The sequence below is a fragment of the Rhinatrema bivittatum genome, chromosome 9 (assembly GCF_901001135.1).
Source record: "Rhinatrema bivittatum chromosome 9, aRhiBiv1.1, whole genome shotgun sequence".
Taxonomy (NCBI): Eukaryota; Metazoa; Chordata; class Amphibia; order Gymnophiona; family Rhinatrematidae; genus Rhinatrema; species Rhinatrema bivittatum.
Window position 1 is genome coordinate 192,097,527 of NC_042623.1, and position 25,765 is coordinate 192,123,291.

Consider the following 25,765-nt stretch of genomic DNA (forward strand, 5'->3'; position numbering starts at 1 on the left):
AATAAAGTGCTCTGCCAGGAGAGATTTTAGAAACAAACCCTAATCAGATACAGATACTTAAAAAAAAAATGTATTTAATCAGATCTGAGAACTTGTCCATGTGAAACAGAGAAACGTGATGGCAGAAAAAGCCCATTTCCCATCCATCCAATTACTGTGGCTGTATAATCCTGAGCACTTCCTTAGAATAGGAAGCGTCTCAGTGTGTCTGGGACAGGGCAAAGCTAGGGAGGTCAGACTGACAGGCAGGACTAGCACTGCCTGCTTACGCCCGCTTCCCCCCAAACCACTACTGTTAGTGACAACTCAGCGTGGCGAGGGCGGCACCGCGTGTGGCATTCGCTGCCCGGTACAGCCGGAGGCCAAAAACGCAGGATGGGAGTCTGGGACCTCAGGCAGGACAATTCTGACTGTACCAAGCCATTCGGACAAACAAACCAAACGGTCCTGGGATTCGCCACGAGGGCCACGCTGAGGCTGGGGGTCCCACCGGAGCGCCTTCTGCAACCCTGACACTAAGGCACCTCTGCGAGCCGCCAGTGGTTTATAATCTTTTGCTGTCTGGGAGTGGATCCTCTGGAGGGAAGTGAAGAGAATTTGACCGACCCAGGTCTCAAACCCTGCCCCGGTGACGAGCTGGACAGGCTTTCTTCGTTGTCGCCTCCCCACCCACCCCTCTATAAGGCTTACAAGTTCTGCGAGTTTCAGGACACGAATGCACTGCAGCCTGCCTCTTCTTTAGCGCAGTCCTGAGGGTCCGCACGCGCTCTCTCTCACCCACAGCCCTAGCTCGAGCATCACAGGACTGGGTGCTCTCTGGCAAAAGTGCAGAAACAGGAAGCTCCCTGCCGGTGCTCGGTGGACGTGGGGGACAGACGGTGAAGCAGACTCCACTCCGGGCAGACGCACCGCGAGATCCGGATGTCACGGCTGGATCCTGCGTGCAACGCCAGATCTAAGGCAGAGATGAAGGCAGACCTAGAGATGGGTGCGGTCCCCGTCGCCCCCCCCCCCCACAAAAGATCAGACCGCCCCCCCCCCCCTCTTGGATACCGGAGAGCCTCGTGATCACGAAATGCTTGGCATCTCAGATCCCTCACAGGCTGATATCTGTGGCCTGGGCCACGGCACCACATGTACTCTTTAGCGATCACATTTTTATTAAACAGGTAAAAGACGGGACAGAGATTCATAATCTCCTTTTACCAACTCAGAGGCAGCGTCCTAACTCTACATTAGCAAGCTCAGCCCTTCTCACTCCTGCCTATTAATGGGGCAGTTCCCGAGCCAAATGAATTACATGGAACTGGATCATCCTCCCAAGTCCCTACACGTTATCTCCAGATCCCATTCCAGCAGCTTCTCTCCGATGAACCCGAGATGAAGGCCGAGGTCTCGGCTGCCACTCGAGGCCTTTAAAAAAAAAAAAAAATCAAAAGCACCACAGAAATTGCAGACTGGCCTGGGCCCCGTGTAAAAGATGATGGACTGCGGCTCACATAATTCAAAGCCATCACACATGGGGGTGGGGGGGGGGTGGGAGTGAGCTTTCACTCGTAGCCCTTGCAGGTCCGGCCGTGAAGCACAGCTGAAGCGGATCAGGTCGCTTCCCGTATTTCGTAGGCCTGTGCACCGTGCTTGCTGTGACCGTTCCCTCTCGTCTAAAAGCTCGGACCGCGAGGAAGACATGACCATAGCAAGCCTCGCTTCCGGACCCTCAAACTGAGGCGCACATACACACACTCGATCTAGCACAATTCAGGGGATGCAGATCTCCTCTGGCACCTGTTCAGCTATCACTTGTCTAATAGGGTGAAGAGCAGACCCGGCATCCCCAAAGACTGCTCAGCCTGCTGTGCCTTTGTGAAGCCGGGGACCTGCGTAGATCCTAAAGGCTCCGGTACAGCCCACGAAAGCAAACGTCTCTCTCTCTCTCTCTCGTGTGCCAGAGCAGCTTCGGGCTTCACCTGCGCATTATGGGGCAAGCAGAAGGATTCCTGTGACCGCTCTCATCCCCAGCCCATAAAGCTTTTCTAGTCCCCAAAGAGTTTGTTCTTATCGCACCCCACGTACCATCCTTCCAAAGCATAAGGCTTTATTAAAAAAAAAAATCACCAAACATTACTGAGGTCTAATGATTAGTTTTAGGTTTAGTCTATTTGCTTAATCACACTTCTGATACAAATCAAAGCAGTGAAAAATAAAGGAAAAAAAAACCCCCCACATGCATAATCAAGAGATACACAATTAAAAAAACAAAACATCATGTGAATGTCATCCACGCCTGTGGTTCCAATAGTTGCTCTGTCCATTCAGCTTCTGATTATTCAGGTTCCAACACTGAACGTATGTGTGTGTGTATGTGTGCACAGCTACAGAGCACTCACAACACTGCTAGTCAGAAAGCCGGGCGGCAGTGCAGGGTGAGGGACCGATATGTGCCACCCAGGATCATGCCCGATGGTCTCAGGCTTGCCAAATAGTGCAGCAAGGAACAACAGGAGCCAGGGAAATGCCAGGGTGCACAGGGAGAAGTACTGCCAGAAGGAAAAAGGAAGCGGCAACGCCCCAGGAGGCTCCATCTGCAGTGCCGTGTCCAGTTCTGGAGACCGTAGAGATAGTGCCGAGAAGGGCCACCGAAAAGATGCACAGTCTGTACAATAAGCCTTTTGAAGCTCCAGGACCTAAAAATGTACACATGAGAGGAAGAGAGTGATGCGATACAGTCAAGCAGCTCAAAACTTATTAAAAAAAAAATACACACAAGCATTTTCAGCAGAAAGAACTTCCGGATCAAGGAGGTCACGATACGAGGCTGAAAGAGCGTAGGGTAAGGTGTAACCCAAGAAAACATTTCTTCAGGAAAAAGGTGGAAACGGCCTCCCCTTGGAGGCAACTGAAGGCGGTGGTGAAGGTCTACAGCAGGGGTCGGGAACCCATGGCTCGCGAGCCAGATATGGCTCTTTTGAGGGCTGCATCTGGCTCGCAGACAAGTGTCGCCATACTTCGCGGTTCCCCGCTGACCCAGCTGCTCCCCGGTCCTCCGCCGCCCGGGCTTAAAATGCTGTCAGCCCGGGCGGAACGCGGCAGGACAGCTGGAGTCAGCGGCACCGGCGTGCTCTCTTCTCTGCGGGAAGAAGAGACCACACTAGCGTGGTCTCTTCTTCCGCGCAGGCACCCGATGCTCACCACTTCCTCTTCCGGGCCGCGGGGGGGAGGAGAAGAGAGCACGCCGACTGGAGTCATCCGGGTGCCTGCGCGGGAGTCATCGGGTGTCAGCCGGGTGCCAGTGCTGGAGTCATCGGGTGCCTGCGCGGGTCTTCCCGCGCAGGCACCCGATGCTCTCCACTTCCTCTTCCGGGCCGCGGGAAGAAGAGAGCACACCGGTGCTCTCTTCTTCCCGCGGCCCGGAAGAGGAAGTGGAGAGCATCGGGTGCCTGCGCGGGAAGACCCGCGCAGGCACGCTAGTGTCCGACGGGAAGAAGACTGCAGCGCGGCTCGGAGGAAAATGAAAATCTTCAACCGCGGCCGATGGGACTCCGCCTTCGCCTCCGCGAGGGCTGAAAATGAAGGAGGTTAGCGTTGGGAGGTGGCTGCTGCTGCCGCGAGTTCCCGGGGGGGGGGGGGAGAGAGAGAGTGAATGAATGAGCGAGCAAGCATGTGTGTTTGAGATCCTGTGTGTGTGAGTGAGAGATTGCATGTATGTGAATGATTGAGAGCCTGTATATGTGAAAGAGAGTATGTCTGTGATTGAGATCCTGCCTGTGAGAGAGAGAGCATGAATGTAAGTTTACCATTGGGAACCTGTATGTGTAAGTTTGTAATTGAAAACCTGTTTGTTTGAAAGAGTATGTGTGTATGATTGAGATCCTTTGTGTGTGAGAGAGATCATGTGTATGTATGATTAAGAGCCTGTGTGTATAAGTAAGAGAGAGATCATGTGTGTCTGTGTCTGATTGACAGCTGGTTTAGGTGATGGAGCATGTGAGTATGTGATTGAGAGCCTGTGTTTAAATGAGAGAGAGAGACCATGTGTGTCTGTGTGATTGAGAGCTGATTTAGGTGAGGGAGCATGTGAGTATGTGATTGAGAGCCTGTGTGTAAATGAGAGAAAGAGAGGACATGTTTGTAAGCATGTGAATGAGAGTCTGTGTGTGAGAGAAAAAGACAGCATGTATTTATGTGATTGAAAGCCTGTGTGTGTGTAAGCGTGAAAAGATAGACAGCATGTGTGTAAATGTGTAATTAAGAGCCTATATAAGTGAGAGAGAAAAAAACATTTGTATATGTGAGTGACTGAGAGCATGTGTGTATAGGTGTGTCATTGAGAGCCAGTGTGAGAGAGAGCGCTGGTATGTGACTGAGAGAGGAGAAAGTTCCAAGCAAACCACCCCACCTCCTGCTAATTCAGAACAATCTCAGGACACCTGGATATCAAACGTTCCCAGGTATGCAGAGCAAAAAAATTTTTGTATCCTTATTATTTTTCATTACTGGATCTTTGTGTCTGCTATTTTGAAATATTTTGTTGGTATCTGGAAATGTTTTATATGAGTTTTTAATTATTGGATATTCCACTCATCAGCTGTTTCGAAATATGTTCTTTTTGTTAGTACAGTTTTACTGCTGATGATTTTATATTTCTTGATTTGTTTTATAAGGATGTGTGATGTTTCTTTTTTCCTTTGTTACACTGCATACAGAGACTCTGGCTTGTTGCAGTTTCCAATTCAGTTTTTGTCTGCATGCTTCTTGTTATGCGTTTTGGTCTCTTTATTCTTTGTTAGGTGAGGGTCAGCACATGTGACTCGGGTGAGGTTTTCTGCTGGCGTGTAGTTTCTGTGTAGGACTCTATAGCAGCCTGACTTGGTCCGTTTTCCTAATAGGAGATGTATTGGTGTCTTAAGGCCTGGTGTAATATTTTCAGAGACTTATTGTACTTTAAAAGTGTGATCTTACATAAAATGCACACATTTACTTGTATTTAGTTTTAAACATATTGTATGGCTCTCATGGAATTACATTTTAAAATATGTGGCGTTTATGGCTCTCTCAGCCAAAAAGGTTCCTGACCCCTGGTCTACAGTAAGACGTCCTTCATCTTCCAATTCACGTAAGCCTGGCAAAATCACATCTTGGCAGCAGAGGGCGCTGCAGGACAGCCTTCCTTCCAGGCACCGCCTGCTTCATCTCAGCGCCAGCCGGCAGATGATAAAAAAAACAGACATTAAGGATTTGCATTTTATTAGCATCTGTCATCCAACCAGGATGCCAATGAATTCTTGTTATCTGTCAAAGCAGTGGGTAACCTGAGGCACAGCAAGGTTGGTCGACTGAGGCCAGATTGCACGGGGAATGAGTGGGCGATGGGCACACACACAGCCCTTGGGCAGGAAGCACGAGCCCCTGCTGTGCTATCTACACCTTGCAGCACCAGCCGCAACAGCTGGATGCCAACCTTTAAACCAAGCCACCCCAATGAAATCTTTGTACCATAAAGGTAACCGAAGGAGTAGCCTAGCAGTTAGAGCAGCAAGGCTGTAAGCCAGGGTTCAAATCCCGCTGGGCACGTCCCTTCACCCTCCATTGCCTCAGCTACAAACTTAGATTTGGGAGCTCTCTGGGGACAGGGAAATACCCCCGGGGACCTGAATGTAATCTGCACCGAAGTGTCACGATAGAGGGAATATAAATAAATATATTTTTTAAAATGATAAGCAATAAGGTGCAAAAAGTGCACTGCATTCCAAAAACCGTAGATGCAATGTTCGCACATGAAATCCTGGGAGCCGGGAAGAGACCCGTGGGTCGATTTCAGGTGTGGGCAAAAGGTAGGAGTGCTTCCCGCAAAATGTAGCCAGATGCTGCTGCCGTCGTCTTTAATATTAAGTTGCAACACGTGCAGCAGGAAACACAACCAGGGCAGTAGTTACACCGGTGGCCACGATGCAGCCAAGAAGAGAGCCACAAAAAAACAAAACAAAAAACAAACCTTAAGAGTTAAAATAATAATACTAGGCTGCATCCGATGGAAGGCTAAGGCGGGTCAGGAATATTAAAAGGCTGAAAGAATAAAATCAAAACGGAACGGCAAGCACACGCGCTCCCAACTGTGCCGTGGGCAGAATCATGCAGAGGCTGGGGGGGGGGGGGGGGCTCAGTGTCCTCTCCCTCCCCGCACGGAAACGGAGTAAGAAGGCAATTGCCCTGGCGCCAAGCCAGGGAGGAGTCAGTCGAATCAGTCTGCGAGCATGCGAGGGCCCAGGGCATTATTTTACTCTATAGTAACTGCTCTGCTTGGGAGCTGCTCAGGGAGAGACATCCGGGGGGGGGGGGGGGGGGGGGGGGGGGGGGGTTCACCACAGGAGGTTAAGGTTATGATGGCCGGCACATACATATCAAACATGGGCTACTTCAAACTAGAGATGTGCATTCGGTTTTGCTGAATTAGATGATTCCAACGAAATTATCTAATTCGGCATGGTTCGGAGGACCCGAAAAACGATCGAGCTTTCTCCGAAATTTCGGGAAAAAAAATCGTTTTTTTGAGTTAGTGCGCACTAACCTGAAAAACGATGATCCCCGGGGGAAAAAAAAAAAAAAAAAAAAGGGCCCAAACCCCGGGAAAACGAAATTTCCTGCGGCGGCCGAAAAACGAAGCATGATACGAAACTAAAAAAAATGATTCCCATCTCTACGTTCAAACCCTCCCCGCCTGTTCTTCTCTCTCTATAAGCTGGAGGAAAGCAGCAGGGCCCCAGGATCTCCCCGCTGAATACGTACGAGAAACCAGCAGATACTGGGCCTTCCAATGTGTGCAAACGTGTCTCATGCACATTCGGGAGGGAGGGGGGAGTTATCACCAGGATGGTTTGGGATGGGTCTGGATTACGGAGCAGACGGTGATTTCCCAGAGTGACAAACCCACACGCAGTAAGTATGAAGGGACAGTACGGTATTTGGGGGTTATTGCTTTCATGGGCTCATGTTGAACCGTGCACGTTCTAAATCATTCCCATTCCTCAGGTGCCCTCCTCGCTGCCTTTACATGACGTTATCCGTGACGCCAGACGGCATAAACACCAGAAGGAAAAACAAAAAAAAAGGGGGAGTGGCAAACAGGATCCGATTTCAGCGTTTCTCCTCCATAAGAAAGGAAAAAGATAAAGAGAGAGATTGAATAATTCACATCCAGTCCATATGGCATGAACCTCGTGCAACTAATCAAACACACAAATAGCTTAATGAGGCTGCGGGGAGCGACGTTCCTCATTAAATAAACGGGTTTGGAAAATTATTACCGAATCACGCGCTGCTCCGACTAGGAGAGCAACGGCGCAGAAGTCCTCATCAGAGTCATGGCCGCAGGCAGGTCAGGCAACACCCGCATGGGAGGGAGTCACAACCTCTTCTGGGTTTCACCATAACGCAATCAGCTCCAGCACAGACCTGGCTGCTTACACGGGCCGACAATCCGTGCGCCCAGGGAGAAGGAATAACATTTTATTATAAACACAAGGTTTCCCCAACCTTAAGCCATGAAGAGTATACATGAGATAGGTTTGCATAGCCTGGGTCTCCAATGTATCCAAACCTCTGATACGCATGCATATTCACTGTGGCATTCCTGAAAACCTGCGCCTCCGGGAGAGGCGTGGGAAACGCCCTTATAAAACGCAAGGCTCACCTCCCGTAAGTTTGCAGTCTGCCACGGCACCCAACAACTGTAATAATCATCAAGTTAGCAGCACGACAATCTGCCAGATGAAAAAAGGAGGAGGGGACTTCCGTGGCTCTCCCCCCGCATCCTCCTGCCCACGGGCCCTGGGTGGTTCTCTCTCGGGATCCAGCTTTCCTCTCCTGCCGCTAAGCAGAATGACCCAAAACGTCACTGTCTTCTCTCCTTAATGGTACAAGCGGAGTCCTGAATGCAAGACACCGGCCACTTCCATGCCAAAATCAATCAATCGATCTTCTGTTACCCCACGGAGGCCGAGCGGCTGCCCACGGAAGTCAACGTTTTCAAGAAGTTTCTATCTCGGGCTCAGCAACAGATAACAGAATCAGTATCGCAAGCCCTCTGGGGAGCGGGGAAAACACCGAAGGTAACTCAGCTTGAGCTGGCAACGAAGAAGGCACGAGTTAAATCTAAAAGAAAATGAGCGTCCAGAGGTCAGAGTTTTGACCCCCGCCCCGCCACTCAGCCATCCAGCCCTGGGGTTCTGCAGGCTGTAACAATCCGGGCTAGGCCAAAATACCAAAACGGGGAAAACATCCACAAAGCTTCCTCATCTGAAACGGGGGCCGGCTGTAGTGTGGTACTCTCTGGGGAGGAACGGCACACGGCGAGAGAGTCCATGGACAGTCCCTTTTACAAAGCTTTCAGAAGGATGGACTGTGATCCGCTCCTAGAACGGAGGAGCAGCCTAGTGGTCAGAGCAGCGGGCTAGGACCCAGGGAAGCCCGCTGTCGTGACCCTGGGCAAGTCACGTTACCCTCAGGTACAAACTTAAGATTGGAAGCCCTCTGGAGATAGGGAAATACCTCCAGTACCTGAACGTAATCTGCTCTGAAGTGCCGAAAAGCAGAATATAAAAAAACCTAAATAAATATCGATACAAGATTTACCAAAGCTTCAGAAGGGCGAAATGTTTACTTCTCCCTATTTATACCGGGCAGGAGACCCGCCAGCAACGACGAGTTTTGTTATTTCCCCCCCCCCCCCCTTACCCAATAAGCCTTCATGCTGTTGATGCAACTCCATCATTGCTGTCTGCTTCAATGGCAGGGGGAAGAGAGGAAAAGGGGAATTAGATTCAGACATCAACCAACAAGGGCCCTGACTTTGATGGTCTGGGAAACCAAGTATGGGGGTGACCTGTATGGCACAGCAGCTGCTACCATAAGCTTGCTGGGCAGACTGGATGGCCCATCTGGGTCTTTTCTGCCATCATTTCTATGTTTAAAAAAGGGGTTAGCTGACATTCTGGAGGGAAAAAAAATCCATAAACCATTATTAGCCAAGAAGACGTTGCAAAGCTAATGCTTATCCCTGGTTATGAGCAAGGAGGCCTGGATTTATTCTTTGGGACCTGCCGCGTACGTGTGACCTGGATTGGCTATGGCAGGAGAGAGGATGCTGGGCTTGACGGATCTTGGTCTGGGACCCAGTATGGCAAATGTTATGTTCTCAAAAACAGGTCAGAACATAAAACGTTTTAGCACAAAGACATATCCTTTTATACTATGTCTTTAAACAAAAAAAACTCACAAAAGTTAATCTTGCATTATCTCCTCCACAAAAAAAAAAAAACCTGTCAGATCAGAAATTCCTTAGACCTTAAAAAGATGAGAGGTTAGGACAGACTCCAGCGCCAGGCCTTGGCTTGTTGTGGGCGACCACCGTACCCTCTCTGTACCGAAGTTTGCCCAGATGGCACTGCCAAACAGAAGCGCCAGTTCTCCTGCCGGAGAAGCTATCCTGCAGCGTAGGCGGCCCATCCACCTCAGAGCTGGCTGCACGCGCATCTCAGAACCGCAGGACTACAGCGCGGCCCTTACAATATCATCTTAACCTGCTTTGATGAGTACAGAAAACGCAGTGATTCAAGAGAGAAGACGATGCGCTAAGCTTCGGATTCAAAAGCAACCACCGTCTACGGGCAAAGATTATCACGTCTCAGTGTCTGCAGGAAAATCTTAAAATGCTGGGGGGGGGGGGGGGGGGGAACCAAGTAAACAATCTTCCTATGTTGACTAGTTTCTCTGAGATTTGTCCTTGCTGGCCCCACACTTAGCCTCTGCCCAGCTGGCCTGAACCCAAGGAATGAGCCTGCCAAAGAAAGAACAAAAAAGCAAAAGGTTCAGAAAGGTCAACGAGGAGACATCCCCATGTCAGCACCTCACCGTCAAGGATCCTGCTTCTCCTGTGGCAGCGTGGGACAAGGGTTAAGAAACCTCTCTGGCATCTCTTTTACCCCAAGCCTTCAAGTATCTGTCCCACAGGCGTTTGAATTCTGTCGTGGTTTGGTGCTGACCTCCTGGGGAAAGAAGTATTTCCCCAAGGTCTCCCCCTTCTTCTAAGCCTCACATCGGTCTTTGAACTTTCTTTCTTCTGGAAAATTCTACTCCGCTCGGCTTTCCGGAAGCCTAAAAAAACGTGTACATTTCTGCCCGCTGGCGGTCTTGGCGAAGCACGGAAGCGGCCGCGGGTTAAAGAATGTGCCCGCTGTGACCTGTCCGAGACGTTACAGCCGGGCCCCCCCCCCCCCGTGACGAGTGGATGCCTGCAGAGGAGATCCACAACCCCCCACCGGGTGGCAGCCGCTCGGCCCTCACGGGGAGGCAGCTCCAGGGCGTTTCTGAGGGCAGAGCTCTCAAAAGGAGTGGAAGGGGGATGCGCGAGTGAGGGAACAACCCACCGTGCTGACTGCAAGAATCCGAATTAAAAAAAAATAATAATAATAATTCAGCTTCTCTGCTTTCGAGGCTTGGTTTAGTGAAGCGGGCCAGGAAACGGGATGGCATCACGCAGTTCCACCGTCCGTTCTTTCCTCACCCCCACCCACACCACTTAGCCAAATAGTTTTCCAAGCAACAGAGCTTTACAAAACGTCTCTGCACCTCTGAGGTAAATAAAGCAGTGACTTTTCATAAGTCACCAGACCAAATCTGACACAGCGAGCCTCTGCTTTCTGGAACAGCCACGGGTGCTTGCTGCTTGAGGAGAGTGCAGAGCAGGGAGCTGGTACTTAAAATCCCTCCCCATCACCGCTCCCTGTTGCTGCTTTCCCCTCAGCCCTAGCAAAATCGCTGCCGCCACCAATCCAAGCCAGAAACGTTGCAGGCATGCTATATCCTGCCCCCCTTTTTGGAGTTTCAGTTTTCTCTGCGTGCCTGTTTATAATGGATGGTCTTTTATTCTGGATTAGGTAAGTCAGTCTGCATTCTGCATGTTTGACAGAGGGGAGGGATTCTGCTGACTAGGAAACAGATTCTGTGTAGGGATCTCTAGCAGTCTGGCTTGCTTTGATTCTCCAGTAGTAAGTGTACCTTGTTCTATATTTGCAGTCTTGTTTTTTTCATAAGTAAGGTTGTTGCTATTCAAATCCTGGGTGTTGGTATAGCTGGTATGCTATATAAAATTTCTAAATGCTTTTTTTTTTTTTTTAGCAGGTTTTCATGTTATTTTATAAAGTAACTGGTAGGGAAGGGATTTTGAAGTACTATTACTGAGGGGATAACAGAATTTGAATATATTTTTTATATATAAGAATATAAGAACATAAGAACTGGGTCAGACCAAGGGTCCATCAAGCCCAGCATCCTGTTTCCAACAGTGGCCAATCCAGGCTACAGGTAGCTGGCAAGTACCCAAACACTAAGATCATCCCATGCTACTGATGCCACTATAATAGCAGTGGCTATTCCTTAAGTCAACTTGATTAATAGCAGGTAATGGACTTCTCCTCCAAGAACTTATCCAATCCTTTTTTAAACACAGCTACACTAACTGCACTAAACACATCCTCTGGCAACAAATTCCAGAGCTTAATTGTGCATTAAGCAAAACATAATTTTTCCGATTAGTTTTATATGTGCTACTTGCTAACTTCATGGAGTGCCCCCTAGTCCTTCTATTACCGGAAAATAACAGATTCACATTTACCCATTCTAGACCTCATGATTTTAAACACCTCTATCATATTCCCCCCTCAGCCGTCTCTTCTCCAAGCTGAACAGCCCTAACCCCTTTAGCCTTTCCTCATAGGAGAGCTGTTCTATGCCCCTTATTTTGGTCGCCCTTCTCTGTACCTTCTCCAGTGCAACTATATCTTTTCTGAGATGCGGTGACCAGAACTGTACACAGTATTCAAGGTGCGGTCTCACCATGGAGCGATACAGAGGCATTATGACATTTTCCATTTTGTTCACCATTCCCTTTCTAATAATTCCCAGCATTCTGTTTGCTTTTTTCATTGGCGAAGCACACTGAGCTGACGATTTCAACGTGTTATCCACTATGATGCCTAGATCTCTTTCTTGGGTGGTAGCTCCTAAAATGGCACCTAACATTGTGTAACTACAGCATGGGTTATTTTTCCCTAAATGCAACACCTTGCCCTTGCCCACATTAAATTTTATCTGCGATTTGGATGCCCAATCTTCCAGTCTTGCAAGGTACTCCTGCAATTTATTGCAATTCACTTGTGATTTAATTACTCTGAATAATTTTGTATCATCTACAAATCTGATAATCTCACTCGTTATATTCCTTTCCAGATCATTTATAAATATATTGAAAAGCACCGGTCCAAGTACAGATCCCTGAGGCACTCCACTGTTTACCCTTTTCCACTGAGAAAATTGACCATTTAATCCTACTCTCTGTTTCCTGTCTTTTAACCAGTTTGTAATCCATGAAAGGACATCGCCTCCTATCCCATGACTTTTTAGTTTTCTTAGAAGCCTCTCAGGAGGGAGTTTGTCAAGACTTCCCTTGGGTAAATCTGTGTTGACCAGTGGTTCTCAACCCTGTCCTGGGGACCCTCCCAGCCAGTCGAGTTTTCAGGATACCCACAATGAATATGCATGAGAGAAAATTTGCATGTTATGGAGGCAGTGTATGCAAATTTTCTCTCATGCATATTCATTGTGGATATCCTGAAAATCCGACTGGCTGGGGGGATCCCCAGGACAATGTTGAGAACCACTGGTGTTGACTGTGATCCATTAAACCATGTCTTTCTAAATGCGCTGTGATTTTGATCTTTAGAATAGTTTCCACTATTTTTCCTGGCACTGAAGTCAGGCTCACTTGTCTATAGTTTCCCGGATCGCCCCTGGAGCCCTTTTTAAATATTGGGGTTACACTGGCCACCCTCCAGTCTTCAGATACAATGGATGTTTTTAATGATAGGTTACAAATTTTAAACTAATAGATCTGAAATTTCATTTTTGAGTTCCTTCAAAACCCTGGATGTATACTATGCGGTCCAGGTGATTTGTCACTTTTTAGTTTGTCAATAGTGACTTGAAAGAGGAAATTTTCTAACTCTGCTTTGTATAAACTCCAGAAAAGGTCTGAACTTTCAGAGGTTGACAGTGAAATGCAAGAGTTTGTCGGTATCGAAAAACTGTGCTGCATCTGCATAACAGTCCCAGGTTTCTCACTGATGCAGTAAGCAAAGATTAACATTTTTGTGGAAAAAGTGTAATAATGATATGTTATAAGCAGTTATTGAAATTAAAGAATATATTCTGTTTCTCCTGCATCATTTTCAACAATAAAATATCTAGGATTTTTTTTTTTTTTAGTATAGCTGTTAAGTGTAGTGTGTCACACTTGTGTGCATTATCTGTCAGGTGCGTGTGTGGCATGATGGAAAAAAGGTTAAGAAGCAGTGGTGTAGATTACCCTGCTGGGGTATATATAAAATAAAACTATAGCCAGTGTATTAAATGAACCTGGCACAAAATAAGTCACCTCTAATTAAAAGGAAGCTGTAGCTTGAGGCCACAAGGAGGTAGACTGAGAACATCGGGCATTATTTCTTCACATAAAGGGTGGTGGATGCATGGAATGACCTCCTGGAGGGGGTGGTGGAGAGAAAAGTGATACCAGAATAAAAAAAAAAGCATGGGATAAACAGAGAGAATCTCTTACTGGTAAGAACAGAGACCAAGACCATTGCAAAAAAAAAACAAAAAAAAACAAACCCCCAACAAAAAAAAAAAAACAACCTACACAATATTAAAAAAAAAAGTCCCAGATAAGGGAAAACATTTTATTTTCAGTTTAGTGACTGGAATATGGAATACGTGTATGTTTCCTGGGGTAAACTGGATTCTCTGCAGGCTATGCTGGCTCGGCATTGGATCAGTGCAATGACCAAATCATTACACACGAGTTATCGAGATCACAGATCCCCTTCTTCAGATTACCTCATGCCTTCTGTTAAGGGCAGTAACTGCCGCTCCGTGCAAGTTACCCCCATGCAGAAATGTTACACCTAAAGTTAACATAGGTTACCCCTTTTTTCATTTCCAACCTCAAGCCTTTAGAGATCTGCAGTGTTTGTCCCATGCCCTCTTGAATTCATTTACTGTTATTCTCACCACTTCTTCTGTGAATAAATATTTCCTGATGTTGGTCCTGAGCCCCTGTGACTCCTAGTTGTACAGTTTCCTTTCCAACAGAAAAGGTTCAAAGTCCGTGCATCATTAAAACCTTTCAGGTATCTGAAGGTCTGCATCGTGTCCCCCCTGCACCTCCTCTCTTCCAGGGTTGTACATATTCAGATCCTTCAGCCTCTCCTCATAGATCTTTGATACAGACCCCACACACCATTTTCATCTCCCTTCTCTGGACCGCCTCCATCCTGTCTCTCTCCCTTTTGAGATATGGACTCCAGAACTGAACACAGTACTCTACGGCATTATCGCCTCCTTTTTCCTGCTGGTAATTATTCCTCTCTCTCTCTCTCTGTGCAGCCCAGCATTCTTCTGGCTTTAGCGATTGCCTTGTCACATTGCTTCGCCATCTTCGGATCGCCAGACGCTATCACGCCAAGGTCCCTCTCTCTCAAGTCCGTGCACATCAGTCTTTCACCCCCCCATCACATGCAGCTCTTTTGGATTACCGCACCCCAGATGCACGGCTCTGCACCGAATCCCAGCTGCCAAACCACTGCTCTCTCAAATCACTTTCCATTCTTCTCTACTCCTTCAGATGTGTCCAACTTTGTTGCAGATCTTAGTGGCAGACGCAAAAACGACAAAAGAAACTTTTTCCTTTTAATCCCTCCGCCATGTTGCTCATAAAAAGATACTGAACAGAACCGGTTCCAACACCGATCCCCTGTGGCTCTTAACACCTCATTCTCTTTAGAACGGGTTCCCGTTTACCATTACCCGCTGCCTCCTGTCCGTCAGCCATCCGGTCTGTAAGCCGCTCCGCCACCTGGGTGCCCGCTCCCAAGCTCCTCCTCTTATTCACGGGCCTCCTACGAGGGCCACATCAAATATATAAGAAATTGGCAGTACATCACTGGATCTTGCAGGAATCATAAAGTACAGTGCAGCGTATCCCCTTGGCTCTGCCAGTGTAAGTTGGTGTTGATTAAAACACAAAAACCTCACTGTCCCCAGAAGGCCGACAAGTAACACGAGCGCTGTGTGTGTTTTTACAGGATCATTCTCAAGGGGGGAGAGGGGTGAAGAGGGCAGATTGTGATTGCTGAATTTAATTATTAAAATCTCACGGGGGACATTGTACGGGCCTGAAGCCAGCGGCGATCAATTAATTAATTAACTCGTTTTTAAAGTATCAGGTCAGGGCCAGTGGTTGCCTCCCACCTTCTACTCCAGCTGTAATGGGGGGGGGGGGGGGGAAGGAACCAGGATTCCAGGTCAGCGCTGGCAGCAAATCCCCACTGCCGAGCCCCCCCCCCCACGGGGCTATGCACAGAGCCTTTCAGGAAGCCGAACAATAACCTGGGACTGCAGCTGCTTCCCTAAGCCCCTAGCTCTCAGGTCTGGGGACCAGGCCCGATCCAGTTACCCGGGCTGGGCTCAGGCAGAGATGGATCTGCACAGAGTCGTCGCCCCCCCCCCCCCCCCCCCAGATACCAGCCGAGGCCCTTCTGGCAACAACCGATCCTACTGGGCATACGGCACGGGCTCACCTGGGCTGAAATAAAGAGACGTGCCACCACAGATGTTTCGCAGTTTATGTTTGTCTTATTTGTAACCTGCTCTGAGCTACGTACCGGAAGCAGCGGAGATATGAAAGTGACTAAAAGAAATATAAGAAGAGAAATGCCGTGCTTGCCGTTTTGCTTCAGAAGCTTCCTGCTGCTACTTTTGGTCTGCAAGTTAAAAATCACAACTTTCCCCCAGCTCGGGTGATAGCGCATTAGGTCCTCTTCCTTTTTTTTTTTTTTTTTTTTTTTTTTAATTATTCCCTCACTCTCCGCCATTCCAGTGACAACCGGTGGTAGTGGGGGGGGGGGGGGGGGGGGGGTGCCACAGACCGCACCGCCGGTTCCCACCTGCAGGCATCTCTCTCATGCAATGGCTGAGATCTCCCCACATCCCTGTGTGTGTGTGTGTGGGGGGGGGGGGCACTGCTCCCCTCCCCCTGGGCATCTTCAGCCTCCACCAGCCGATAACCAAAAGGCTCTCACGTGCATTGCCAGCTAGGGCCACCGACTGTCGGCTTTTAAATCCGTTTCTGTTTCCAGGGTTGTGTGGTCTAGTCCTGCCCTCTATTAACCCCATCCCCCCCACCCGGCCTCCTTGGCAACCCCTTTGCCTTCTCTGCTGGCACGTATGAGGGGGGAGAACCTCCCACTGCGGTCGCGCTCAAGAGTGACCAGGGGGGTCGCCGAGAACGCAGCAGCGGAGAGCAAGCACGGGAAGCACCAAGCAGAGGGGAAGGCCGGGCTAAAACAGCGCCACAGACAACTGACCCGAGCAGCATTCATCAGGCACAAGAATCAAACCTGTTCCAGTGGGTAGGAAACCGAAGAACTAGGGTTCACGATACGAGGCTCCAAGGCGGGTAAGACGCAGAACGTCAGGAAATATTTCTTCAGTACAATCCCCATCATCATCCAGAGCTGGCAGAATAACCCCTCCAAAAATATACTCACCATCCACGCCAAATGGAAAATCAGATTAAGAGAACGCTGGAGCTGTAGGCGTTCAGATAAAATACAGGCTCCGATGTTTTCAATCAACACACTTTTGATCCGTTAAAACGGGCCATCAAAGAGCTTTCCGAGAGGATTCGAGAAGGAAACAGATTGTAAATTAAACACGAAGGGACGCTCCGGGAGTTTTCCCGTTGCGTATGACAGCACCAGGGGGACTTTAGCGAGTCTAATCGATAACTTTAAGATTGCGAGGTTCGATGAGGTGGATAGCATGCGTTTTTATTGGAGGGTCTGAGATGTACTTAAGACTATTTAACGCTAAACGCCTCTTCCATTTTAGAAACTAGAATCCTGCGGAAAGACGATGTGATTTCTCCTGAGGCAGAAAAACGTTCTTGAAAACCTGGTCAGCATTGAACAGCGACAATTTCAAAGACAATAAAAAAGAACAGAGTAATCGTAGGAATTTTTTCATTTTATATGCAATTAGAAAAATATGCAAGAAAACATATTATCGATGAGCCCTGATGACGAAAAATTTCCTCCACATAAGAAGATTGTGGTGCATGACGACATGATGGTCTCTGCACAACATGGAGTTATATTTTATCATCCTAAGTGGTGGTAGATAATGAGTCAGGAAATATTTCTTCACAGAGAGAGTGGTGGATGCCTGCAATGCCTTCCCAGAAGAAGTGGTGAAGACAAGAACAGCATGGGATTCAAAAGGATGTGGGATAAATACAGAGGATCCCTACTGGCTAGAGGATGAACTGAAGAAACGGGGAAACCTATGGTAACACTGTGCATCGACGGGAGACCGGTGCAGATGCTTCTTAGGCTTCCCTCGATGCTCAGCCCGGTCTTCCCCAGTGCAGAGGCCAAAGATGATGAACCTGGCGTCCTCAGCCCGGAGAGAATAGACAACGGTCGGTCTCCAGCGTCCCATCCGCTGATGGCACCAATGGAACAAATGGTCCTGCCGATATCGATGGTATGGTGTCCATCGGCACGGCTCCAAGATCCATCGATGCTGATGGCTCGGACCTTCCTGGACCCGAAGAACTGATCCATCTTGTCCAGGTCGAAGACGACGTCCCTTCTGGGTCATTTGGACACACCAGCGACAACCCCGGACGTCATGTGATGCCTCCAGGCAGAGGACACACACAGCTCGTGATGATCCATAATGGACATGGTCTTTGGGCACCAGAGGCATCAATGAAAACTGGGCGTGGGCGTGGCCGTGACGAGACAAAAGAAAAGGGACCGCAGACATAAAACAATATCGGCAACTGTCGATGGCCGGCGGGCCCCAGGGCACCACTGTTGTGGGGAGAATTGACCACGAAGGGAAACTTACCGGAAATGCCAAAAACCCTGACTAGGATATTACAGGGAGGCACAGAGGGGGCCCCAGTGATGGAATGATACAAAAAAACCCGTGAAAAACTGCAATGAAAAAAAAAAAAGTTTTCCACTAGGCCAGAAACAGCCAAAATGAGCTCAATCAGACCGCGAGGCTTACAGCCCCACAGAAAAGAAGAGACTGAAGAGTGTGGAGGCTTGGCATAGGGCATGGTGGGCATGCTCAGTTCCTAGTCAAAGTTCTAGAAACTCTGACATACGTTTTCTGCACTGGGGCTCCATCTGATGATGTCACCCATCAGCAGACCCTGCTTGTCCTCGGAGAGTTCCAAAATCTAGAATCATTGCCTGGATGCGGCTGTAATCTTTGCCCTCTGAGCCCCTTTGCAATGTTAATGGATCACCTGGCACTCTGTAACATGCACAGTTGGATTAACAGCCCGGGGCAGGGGATGTTTTTTTGCTCAGTGTGCTGGCACCACGCATCTTTTCGGGAGACGGACCCCAGGGATAATGGCATAGCCCTGGAGGAAAAAACTGAAAACTTGATCTGAATCCCAGCAGAGCAGGAACCTGGGCAGATGATGGAATCACTCCTAGACCCTTTTAATGCTTAGACGGGAGGTAGTGAAAGAGCAGCCCAAGCAGACAGCTGTGAGCACGGCTTCTGAGGCCCTTCCACACCTTGGGCCAGCATTTCTGGCTCACAGGAGTAGAGACCTTGATTTCCTCCCACTGATCATAAGAAAAGAGCTGGGGCTGCATTCGGACCCATGCTCTCAGGTTCTTTTCCCCCCCCCCAACATGGCAGAAAGATAGAAAAGTCTTTCATGGCCCTTAGAGCAGGGGTAGTCAACCTCAGTCCTCGAGAGCCACAACCAGGCCTGGTTCTCAAGATATCCACCATGAATATGCCCGAGATATTTGCATACGGTGGAGGAAGTGCATGCACATCTAATGCACAGTCATTGTGGATATTTGAAAACTAGACCTGTTTGTGACTCTTGAGGACTGGAATTGGTCACCCTTGCTTGGAGAATGCCTGGAGGTCCTCTGCCAAGTTTCAGTATAATGAGAGAAAGAAAGAACGAAAGAAAAAAAAAAAGACAGATGCACCACACCAAGTTGCAGGTGCAGTCTGGAACAGTGCATTTTAGTATAGAAAGGAACAGCCAAGGAGTCACAGACACAGTCACTGGTAAATCTGCACTCCCTGGCAGTAGATACTCTTACAAGGGACCCTCCCTGGGCACTTCCCCCTAAATGGGGCTTGCAGACTGGAGGCAGACTCCTTCCCAGTGGAAAAACTGGATATTCGGAAGAGTCTCGTTCGACAAAGTCGTTCAACGTCCAACTCTGCAAGTGCACTTCCCAGTCCAACAGCCCTCAAGCCAACTCCCACCCTTCAGAGCTCTTGGGCAATCTCCCACAGCGTGCGAGATGTACGGGACCACGTCCCTTCGTCCTTTGGATCACTTCTTGGTCCTTTCCGCTCTTAAGATCTTCAGAACAGAGGGGAAAAAAAATCTCCCAGATCTTAAGGTCTGGGAACCCCACCCTCTGGTCTCAGCCACAGGAGACTGAAGAAAGGGAACGCGAGCCAAACCGGGCTCAAAGCAGACATCTCGTGCCGGGGAGTGTGAGAACAGTGCCCCTCTCCTCCGCTCTCTGACCTCAGATTCAATGCCAGAAGACTCTGACGCCTTTAACAAGGGGCCCCCTCACATCGCTAAACGTGTGTGTGTGCGCGTGTCGGAGATTTGTACACGTTACCAGACGGCAAAATCCACCCCTCTGGGAGATTCTGTACAAAAAGCTTTGCGCCCCCTCTGCTGAAAGCTGCGAGACTGCTTTGAGAAGATGGTAGCTTGGACAATCAGATATCTACGCTAGATAGTGCTCGAGGGCTATAGGGGGGAAACTATTGCCCTCTCCCCCCATATTAGATGCCAGATGACCTGTCCTGAATGGCAGGAAACATTTTTTTACCTGCACTCACACCTCCCTCTCCTCTGTGACCTGCTTAAGGTGGCAACTTCTGGGAACAAGCCTTTGTCATTGAGGGGGGTCATGCTACCCGTCTTATCTCTCATGCCAAGGACTTTTTTTTTTTTTACTCCAATCTGCATAATCAAATCATAATGTTTTCAAAGTCAAAACACCTATCTACATTTTAATAAATTAAAAAGATTTTAATACAAAACAAAAGCAGCCTCATGCTTGCTTCATTTCGATTTTAATAGAAGTCAGAGAGTTACTGCTCACTGAAGCGGGAAGCTGGATTTACCATGGAAATGTCCCAATTTAGATTAATTTATCAGATAACAGCACAGCTGGCTTTTGGATCTTGGCTGTTTGAGCAAAAGAGTTATAATTGTGCCCAGCAGGGAAACCTGTTCTAGTCGACTAATCACTAGTGGCAGAGCTGTTTACATCGGAAAGCGAGAGAGAGAATGAAAGCTCAAATCTCTGGAGAAAAAAAAAAAAAAATCCCTTAATTTCTGACGTCTCTTCTCCATGCAGCACAGAGAGCAATAAAAAAAAAAAAAAAAGCAAAACACACACAAAAAAAATACCCACTGTCATATGTTGTGTGCCAAGCAGAGGATCTTCTACTAGCACAATAAGGGCCAGCTCCCCTTTCCGGAAAGCTCCCAACGTCACAGAAAAAAGAGCGACAGTTTGCAATGAGGGAACCGAGGAGGCTCGGGGAGAATAGGTGAGGAAAAAAAAAACAAACCCCAAAACACAGCAGCCCGTTTTCCAAAATAGGCTGGAAAAATGTGGATGGAAGTGCCAGTGAAAAAAAGAGAAGAGTGGTGGAGGATGTGGGAGGGGAAGCCTCTCTGGAACCAAGGTAGTCCAGGAGCTTGGGCCCTCTCGTGAAATAAAGCAGAGTTGCTTACCTGTAGCAGGTGTTCTCTGGAGGACAAGCAGGATGTTAATCCTCACACGTGGGTGACATCATCAGGATGGAGCCCGGCACGGAGCTTTGATCTCAAAGACTCTAGAACTTTCAGGCATGCCCTACTGAGCACGTGCAGAGAGCCATCACCCTGCCCCTTAGGCAGAGTCCATGATATAGCTGATAAAAGGAAAAACCCAGCTCCCAGGGGAGGCGGGTGAGTTTCGGGAGGACTACCATCCCGCTGTCCTGGGAGAACACCTGCTACAGGTAAGCAACTCTGCTTTCTCCCAGGACAAGCAGGATTGGTAGCCTTCACACATTGGTGATTCCCAAGCTATAAACTGTCCGAGCAGGACAAAGCAGGAACCCGCACAGTGCTCAAAGCATCACCTCTCTCTCCCTTTTGCCTGTGAGGCAGTCTACCCATAAGGGGGTCTAGGCGGGAAAAGAGCTTGGGTTCTACAGAGAGAAAACCATAGGACAGACCGGAGACCCCGATGCGTAGCAGAGGAGGGATGTGAGTGCCAGCAACAAACATACTCCACATCACGGAAAACGTTACAAGCAGGGTTTATCAGAAACCCTGATAAAAGACAGTAGGTCTAGAACCTCCTGGATACAGGAAAAAGTCTAGAGATGTAAACAAGTGAAGGACGAAGGCCGCACAGCTTCCTTCAGCATTACAAGACAAAACCCAGCGGGGGGCCTAAGAGCTCCCCAGAAAGAAACTGCAGTCCACTGGCATCTGAAGGACAGAAAGCATCTGCAGAAGTGCGCCCTATGTTTGGCTGATAGGCACCACGAATGTCCTGGCTTTTCTGACCTCTCTCTCAACGTTCCAACTGGAAGTCAGAGGGAGCAAAAGAACACAAGGACTGCAGGGGTAAGAACAATGTATATCTCAACCCCAAGTGAATAACTCACTGCTGATTCCAATAGGGAGTTTCCCACCGAGATAAGAGCCCTCAGCCTGCTTGGAACAGCTGAAACGGAGGGCAAATCCCTCAGGAAAGAAATCCCTCCACCAAGAGACAAGAAAGCCAGAGTGCCACAAGTGCAAACCCCCGTTGAAGAGGATTTCTTCACCGGCCTGGAAACCCTAAAGCGTACCAGGGCAGAGAAGTGAGATCTTGGCTCAGACGGCCCACGAACCTGGCTTAGGTATTAATACCTCTGCCATGATTACACTTACTTCCTCTCCAAGGAAGCATGCGGTCCAATAAATGGAACAACCGTTGCATGAACCAGGACTCCCCCGTCCGCAGACAGGGCTGTCCCTAAAATGGGGGATATATATAGCTTGCAAGCCACTGCAACCAAAGTGTAGCACCTCTGTTGCGGGGTCCCTCATCCCCCCAACTCCATCAGCTATGGATATGGCGATAGGTTGAAAGGCAATTAGATGGACTGAGGCGAGAACGACTGGCAATGGTGGTCTTCCATGAAAAACGTCCATTGAGCTCAGCAGGTGTCAAAAGGTGACTCCCGGATAGGAGAAACCCCTGATCTTCATCAGTGAGTTACCCGAAAGAGGTGACTCCTAGTATGACGGGGAATGGCTCCCTCGTGAACTAGACCTGCTGTGCCTTAGGAAGACCTAAGGAAAGTGCTACAACCCGGCTGGCTCTCAGATCGCATGAGGAACAGACAGACTGCCAGTCAGAAGCAGTAACATCCCTTCTCCGGGAATCGGAGAACAAAGCACCCCCTTGAAGGGGTGCACAGCCAGGCTTCCAGAAGGGGGGCCCAGAAGGGTCGCTCTGGAAACTCAGTTGTACCTCCCCTTCTTGAAGGGACAGGAAAGCAATGGGAATCGGGGCCTCCCGATCCGGAAAAACTTTCCAACGCTCCAATTGAGAGTCGAGTCACAGTCACTGATCACGGAGGTTCAGAAGCAACCAATCTGCCGCTTGCAGCCACCCTGGTAATCAATGGAGGGAGCCCAGCAAAAAAACACAGTCCAATGACCGCCGCTGCTGTCCCCCTGACCTGGCCTACAAGGAGATGCACTGATTCAAAAGAATTGAGGCTCCGGTATGGCAATAAAGCCTGTAAGGGACGAAGTCCCAGGGGCCTCCCCACAAAGGGAATTTCTAACACCAGAGGAGTCGAAAGAGAAAGTCCTCTTCTGAGGAATGGGAAGACGACACTACCCTCCTGGTATCCATTCCCATAGGAGCTCGACCAGGGATGCAGTCTTAGTCAGTCCTGAACTCACCAAAAGGGAACCGCACACACCACCATACAGTAGGGGGCAACTGGAACAACAGTACCCTCCGCTGTAAAAGCTCGCTGACTGGTACTCATACAATGGTATTCCATCCTACGGCCTAGAGTCCCATGGCACAGCAAGGACCGAGCACCAGCTGTTATAGTCTGTGGCAGCGCTCTGCCAAAAAGCAGTCACAGAGTGCGTGATGGCGCCCTCCTCGCCTGCTACAGCACAGTCGAGGAGGCAGATACCTTGACACGATGATGGCAGAACCCGGTCATGGCTGTGTACTGCACAGACAGGGAGAATGCCGCCTGCCAGTGCTTGAAGTAGATGCCCTGCTGTACCCAGCCACTCATACTGCGCTCCACTGTCACACTAATTCCCAATGGTGGGGATAGGAACAGTGTTGACAACAGCTCTCCAGTACCCACTGGGGCTCTGGCTGTAACGTGGCTGTGGGTGGCGTTCTATGGCATCACCCCCCCATGGCACTCCCAGTGCCTGATAAGGCTCCAATAGGCTGGACGCAGCCCTTGAAATTGTGTCGGGAATGGCTCACACACCGCTTCCATCATGAAACGGCAGCAGCGAAGTCCATGGTGAACAGACGCTGCTTCTGGTGCTCTGTGGTCGTGTCCTGTGGTATCTGACCATGTCCATAGGGCCCATAGCACTCTCATGCTCACCGACAATGGATCGCATTTCGCATTAATGGCACCAAATGATGCTGAACTCATGTCGTCTTGATCAGTTTGATGGTATATAGCGCCATCCCCGCACCACAGGTGCCCATGGACATCGATAGCCCTGCGGCACTGATAGAGACCCCGGTGTCTGAAGGCTTCGATGGACCGGTGGTACTGAGAATGCCAGGGCTGCTTGCAAACAGACGCTCTGAAGCCCCAACATGCCTCATCGATGCCCAAAGAAGCCAATGACTGCTGGCGCCATCGACGGTTCCCCTCGGCTCACCTATATGTCCAAGGGTGTTGATGCTGCGAGCTCGATGGCATCCTTCACCAGCAGCTATAGCCAAAGATAATGAGCGTTAGTGCTCATTAATACCCATGGTGCACAAATCCAGGCAGGGCCTCTGATGCCCCTCTATCCCAGCGGCTCAGGGCCCTCGAGATCATCGGCATGCATGGTGCCCGATAGCCATAGGCCAGTGATGGGATAAGCCCGATGACCCGACTGTATACCATTAAGGAGCCTCAAGGGCACCGGAACACCGTACATGGGTACCTTGAGAAGATGGTGATCCTTGCGCTCGACAGCACTGAGTCCATCCAAAGTCGAAACCCCTTTCGCCCAAGGGCTTCAGTAACACTTGAGGGCTCTCAGACCCCGGTAGTCGATGGCCTCCAGGGCAACTAGGATGCTCAATGGTGATCCCAGTGCCTCAATGGTGCTAGATATTGTTGAGAACGGCAATGAATGGTATCGCTGGCTAACATGCTCCGCACCTCGATGGCATCAAGGGTGTCTGCAGCAGAAGGTACGCACTTCGATGGCCCATGCATGCACCTCAGTGGGATCGATGGCATCTCTGATGGCAGAGGGGAACCATGACGCTCGATGGCAGTCCTGATCCCGAACACTAGAGGTTGGTGCTGCTACTCCGCCACATCGAGGCCCAAGGTGCTTGACTCCAGTGCATCGAGTCCACAAATGCCTATGGCACAGAAGGCCTTTATGGCATCAAGGGCGTCCTGGCATCTTGAGGGTGTCAAGAGTGACCATGGTGCTCCATGGCAGTCCTGGTACCCGACGCGGTCCTGATACTGACATGTCAGATCATCGGTACACTGGTCACAGATGTGTGCGGGCAACTGTTACTGGGCATGGCACCGAAGATGCATAAGCAAGCCACTTGCCCAGGCTCCTGCTCACTCTCTCACAAGGGCTCCTGCCCATGCAGTACCTTTGAATGTGGGGGGGGGGGGGGAGGAGTATGAGCTCTCTCCCCCCACTGGTGTGGTCCTCAATCTCTTCGTTGTCTGAACCTCGATCAATACCGATCAATCAGTGAAAAGACATGGAACTCCTACTTGGGTAGAACTGAGTGAGTCCCCAGGCTCAGCGACCTGCACGGATCACCCATGGACTGCATTCTCTCAGCTCTGCTAGCACCTGACAAAGGTACAAAAAACCAGAGAGAGCAAGGAGAGGACACCGATATCAAGCTGCAGGTGCGTTATTTATTTAATAAGGGATAGTCTTAGACTCTGCCAGGCTGCACAGCGACTAAGGCCCACTATGCGGCTGGCAGACAGTGGAAAAAAAGAAAAGAAAACTACAGTAAGGTAAGGGAAAGAAAAACAGCTGCAGCTCTAGATAAAAAAATCACTTACAAAAACTGTGAGGAGAGAGCAAAGCTGAATACTGTGACACACACGGCTCCCACGACCAAACTCTGCCTAGGGGGCAGAGTGAGGACATCTGCACATGCTCAGTAGGGCATGTTTGAAAGCTCTAGAATCTCTGAGATGAAAGTTCCATGCCGGGCTCCATCCGATGATGTCACCCACGTGTGAGGGCTACCATCCTGCTCGGCCCCGGAGAAAAAGGGATTCAGTTTCCTACCCAGGCTCCTCTCCACTGTCATCCTAAACC

General features: G+C 49.3%; 1 protein-coding gene across 1 annotated transcript in view; it reads right to left on the reverse strand.

Annotated features, from left to right (window-relative positions):
* MB21D2 (Mab-21 domain containing 2) overlaps positions 1-25,765 on the reverse strand; it is a 69,881-nt gene that overhangs the window by 2,442 nt on the left and 41,674 nt on the right. The window lies entirely within an intron of this gene.